At 47.0% G+C, this 4,979-nt stretch overlaps 1 pseudogene; it reads left to right on the forward strand.

The window, feature by feature from the left end:
- Positions 1 to 3,572: 3,572 nt before the first annotated feature.
- LOC143999735 (U2 spliceosomal RNA) lies at positions 3,573 to 3,704 on the forward strand (annotated as a pseudogene).
- The last annotated feature ends 1,275 nt before the right edge of the window (positions 3,705 to 4,979 follow it).

The following is a 4,979-nucleotide window of genomic DNA, read 5'->3' on the forward strand; positions in this document are numbered from 1 at the left end:
GTTGTGTATGTTAAGACGGTACAGGGAAGTGCAGAGACCAAATCTCCTTAAAGGGAAACAAATCTTTTAACATATAATTATATAAGTATCTGAATGTATTTATTTTAATGTGAATCATCTTAGCAATAATTTAACCCCTCCCCTGTCCACCCCATTAATCAGGTGGAGTTTTCATGTGTATCAGTGCAAGCTATGGGTCAGGTCTCACCACTCTAAAGCCCCATACACACTATTAGATTTTCTGCAGATTTTTGTCTTCAGATTTAACAAAACAATGTAGTGCAAGGGCCTGCCTGATTGCATACAAATTGAAACTCTTAATGCTGGATTCACACCTATGCAGTTTTAGTGCTTTTTGCATTTTGCAGATTTGCACTACAGAATGTGTTCCATAGGAAAGTAGTTCCTTTAGTGCAAATCTGCAAAATGCACTAAAACTGCATAGATGTGAATCCAGCCTTAAGACCCTATACACACTATTAGATTTTCTGCAGATTTTTGTCTTCAGATTAACCAAAACCATGAGGTCAAACCTTAAGACCCCTTTCACACCAGGGCATTTTGCAGGCGCTATAGCGTTAGAAATAGCGCCTGCAATCCGCCCTAAAAAAGCTGCACCATTGTGTGTAGTGTGAAAGCCAGAGGGATTTCACACTACAGCAGTGCGCTGGCAGGACGTCAGGGAAAAGTCCTGCCAGCAGCTTCTTTGGAGCGGTGAAGGAGCAGTGTGTTTACCGCTCCTCCACCGCTGCTCCCCATTGAAATCAATGGGGCAGCGCTGTAATACCGCCGGCAAAACACCGCTATTGCGGCATATTGCAGGCGGTTTTAACCCTTTCTCGGCCGCTAGCGGGGGGTAAAAGCGCCCCGCTAGCGGGCGAAATGCGCCGCAAATCTGGCGGTAAAACGCAGCTAAAAGTTGCGGCATTTTACCGCCGACGCTATGGGCAGTGTGGTGTGAAAGGGGTCTAAGAGTTTCAATTTGTATGCAATCAGGCAGGCCCTTGCACTACATGGTTTTGGTAAATCTGAAGACAAATCTTCAGAAAATCTAATTGTGTGTATGAGGTCTAAAGCCTTGTACACACGGTCAGATTATTGGACACATTTTCGTCAGTTTTTTGTTTGATGCTAGTCTCAAATCAAAAGTGAATAGGGTACTCACCATCAGAAAATTTTCTGACGATGGAATTCAACGTCGGAAGTGACATAATGTGTTGAATTGTTTTGTATGTGTTCTTTCATTTCTGCGCATGCCTAGTCTTGCTCTCCAGATTTTTTTTTTTGTCAGAAAACCATACTAATGAAAAGAAAATCGGACGTTGTGGTCACATTAGACAAAAATTTTCAAGCCTGCACATCCAGTTTTTGTCTGCTGAAAATTCGGCTGTCAAAAGCAATATTCTAACTATCAGAAAATCGTCAGATTGTTCATCCAGCCAAATTTTTCTTCAGATTTTCTGACCGTGTGTACGGGCCTTTAAGCCTCTACACACGATCAGATTGTTGGCTAACTGAGCGTCTGATATTTGTCAAAAGGGAGTGTGCCTGTATCTTGTCTTACATACTAACGGTACACAATTGTCGGCCAACAAACACGAACGTAGGGACGTACTACAAGGAATTTCAGCTCTTGAGCGCCACCCTTTGCATTAAGCATTTTCACCCCAATCAAGGAGAACAGCATCGCTTGAAACATTACCACAGTATTGGATGTGAGACATAGTGAGCGCTGAGGGTTGACTGTGTATACACATAATGCACCATACATATGTAGCACCGGCTCCTGAAGAGCACGCGCTATATGTTTTTTTCTATTTAATATTCCTAAAATCACAGTTGGGTTTTATGATTAATTATGCCAAATTGTGATTTCAGTACCAGTCTAGCTGGATTGCACTGGGTTTTCCTTGGCCACAGGTGTCGCTGTCACCACTGGCAAGTGTGAGAAAGCAATCTTGCTAGGCGTATTGAGTGTCATTCTTTCTCGGAACCAACCCAGTGGGTGTGTCAGGATGAGCAAGGGTGCATTCTGAGAAAGGGTATTTAAGGTACTGACATCACGTGCTTCTGGGTTCCGGTCCAGAAGATCTTTCTGTCTGTTTGGTCCTGGTCCTCCTGACCAGCCCCCGTGGCCTTCATGGTCTGGGGTGCAGATCCACCCAATTTCGAGTCTCGGGGCAGGCAAGCCTGAGGCAAAGTTACTGAGAGAAGGATTCAAAGGTGGTCCGGTGCCGTCTCATCTGTGGAGAGGCCCAGCAACTGGAGAAGCACCCAGGGGAGGACTCTTCGGGAGAAGGCCATGCATAAGGCTGGCTTCTCAGAAGGAGCCTGGAGGCTCAGTTGAAGGACACTTAGTGGATCTACACTCATACGGTATCGCCGGCCCAGCTGCAAGATACAGGTACTGTATGAGAGCTCTCTAAATTTACCTACGTCTCTCAGTTACATTCAAGTCTGTGCCAGAGACTTTGTTCAAGTGTTCTACATTCAAGTCTGTGCCAGAGACTTTGTTCAAGTGCTCTACATTCAAGTCTGTGCCAGAGACTTTGTTCAAGTGTTCTACATTCAAGTCTGTGGCAGAGACTTTACTTTACCTAAGCACTCTATCGGCTGCTAGGTCTAGTAAAAGGAGGTAGAAGTGAGAATCCAGTTGTTATATGGATTTCTCTGGATTTCTATAGTGAGAGACTTCCTATGTTTTGCAGTTCCAAAAGTACCTGAACTTCCTACCTAACCCTCTACTCTTCATTGAGAGATTGTTTTTGTCTACCTTTTCAAATAAATATCCCACAAAGTGGATCCAGTGTCAGTTTCTACAATTCTTTGGGCCATCTACCTTGGGAAACTCCTAGACACACACAAGGTCAAGAAAGTAACGGTAAGCCCAACAAAACCAGCAGCTCCTTCGGGGGTCAGTGCTACACATACAACCCAATATACACCCCACCAAACACCCCAATACACACAGCACATACACTATAACACAATCATCACATACATCACAATACATACAGCACCATACACATAGTTGCCAACATTGTAAAAAAAAATTCCGGGACACTTTTTTGGCTGTAGGCAGAGTTGTATTATAATTAGGGGACGGGGCATGCGGTTATAGGCGTGGCATAGGAAAAGGTGAAAATGTGGTGTGGTTTATGTAAAATAGTGGGCGTGGCTTACGTGGGCATGGCTCAAAGGGGTGTGGTTAGTGTATGAGATGAATGCGGGATGGAGAGGGAGGGGGGGAGGGATGGAGGGACAGCAGCCCCAGATCCTACACCACAATAGCAATATGTGTTTTCCAGAGTTTGACAATCAGCAGATAAAGATACTCCAAATACCTGGTATTAGCGCTTCAATCATCCCGGCACCATGATTGTTATGGTGTCAGGATGATTGAAGCGCATTATTTCTATTATTATATTTTAATATAAAAGGAAATCATTCAACTCACCATAATGCAGAATCAGTGGGAGCCATGAGATGTCACTAGCCACGTTGCCTGCCACCAGATGCCATCAGGTGCCCTCAGCAGAGTCCCTCCTTACATCAGGTGCCCCATCAGAGTTATCGCTTCTCTGCCTTTTGGCTAAGATCAAGTGTAGTATCTGTTCTTATCAGTTATCAATAGGTGGCGCTTGCTTCCGTCCTTGTTCTACGGCGAGGTGGAGCAGGGGTGGCGGTTGCTATGCAAAGCCTGTTGGTGTAAAGGTGACCCGGAGCGGTTCGTAGCCAAAAGGGAAGACTTCTGATGGGGATGGAGAACCACTGGTCGGCACCAGGGGAGGGGACCCTGGCCTTCTGGCTTGGATTGTGGCAGCTTTAGCTCCAGTCAGTTTTTCGGGAGGGAACGCTTGTTCTCCTGTTCCAGCAGGGGGGCGGCCTGTACCTTCCGAATGTAATTAGGTAGGAGTGATGGGAGTGAGGGTTTGACCTGATGGCAAAGGGTCTCACCAAGCTCCTTGATCTCCATGCCTTTCTGGCTGGGGTGGGGGCTGTCATGGTCTGGGCTGGGGGGTCGGGGATGCTTCTGTTGGAAAGCCCATGGTGATGTGCCTTATACTCACTGTGCTACGCACTTTGATATTCAGCACCTAGGTCACGTCACCATTAACACGCTTTTTCACACCTGCCTCTAGGGCCCGGCCTTTTGGCTAGGACCAGAGGAATTTTTGATTCCTGGCCGAAGGGCCTGGTCATTGTATTGCACAATGGCCACCTTTTCACTCTCCTCTTCACTATCCCTTTCCTCACTTTTTATTTATTTTATTTGTGTTGTGTGAGTCACGTTTGTCACTTCACGTTTTGATTAGTAGGGTGTCGGTCCTCGGACCAATCCTGAACGTCTTGTGGGAGGGCGGACATAGGCCTTTTGGCTTGGTCCTACCTCTATTGGGGGGCCTACCTTCGGGGAAGCCCCATAGTACCAAGTACCTAGGAGGTTCTGTTTCAGCAGTCCTCCCGGGGAAAGGAGGTTGTCTGGCTTCGGCTAGACGACCACTGATGAGTCTGGTACCTCAGTCCCTGTCTGGAGCCTAACGCCCCTGGGGATCAGGGTATGGTCCTTCCTTGTGGAGGACGTCAGACACCCGTCTGCACTTTTTAGTGTTTCACTCTTTATGTGTGTGCACTTTTTTTATGCACCGGGTGGAAGTTTTTTGGGTGTGTTTTGCACGTCATGGGCTTTTTAAAAAAAAAATCAGAGCAGCCTTCCTCACATCTGTGTCTTCATCAGCGGAGCCCCTCCTTACATCCGGTGCCCCCATCGGTCCTCCTTACATCTGGTGTCCCCACCAGTCCTCCTAACATCTGGTGTCCCCATCAGTCCTCCTAACATCTGGTGCCCCTCTGATATCCAGACTGCCCTCTCTGACATCCAGACTGGCCCCCTCTGACATCCAGACTGGCCCCCCTCTGACATCCAGACTGGCCCCCCCCTCTGACATCCAGACTGGCCCCCCTCTGACATCCAGACT

Source organism: Lithobates pipiens, unplaced genomic scaffold (assembly GCF_037356315.1).
Source record: "Lithobates pipiens isolate NorthernLeopardFrog02 unplaced genomic scaffold, aLitPip1_a1.2 Scaffold_19, whole genome shotgun sequence".
NCBI lineage: Eukaryota > Metazoa > Chordata > Amphibia > Anura > Ranidae > Lithobates > Lithobates pipiens.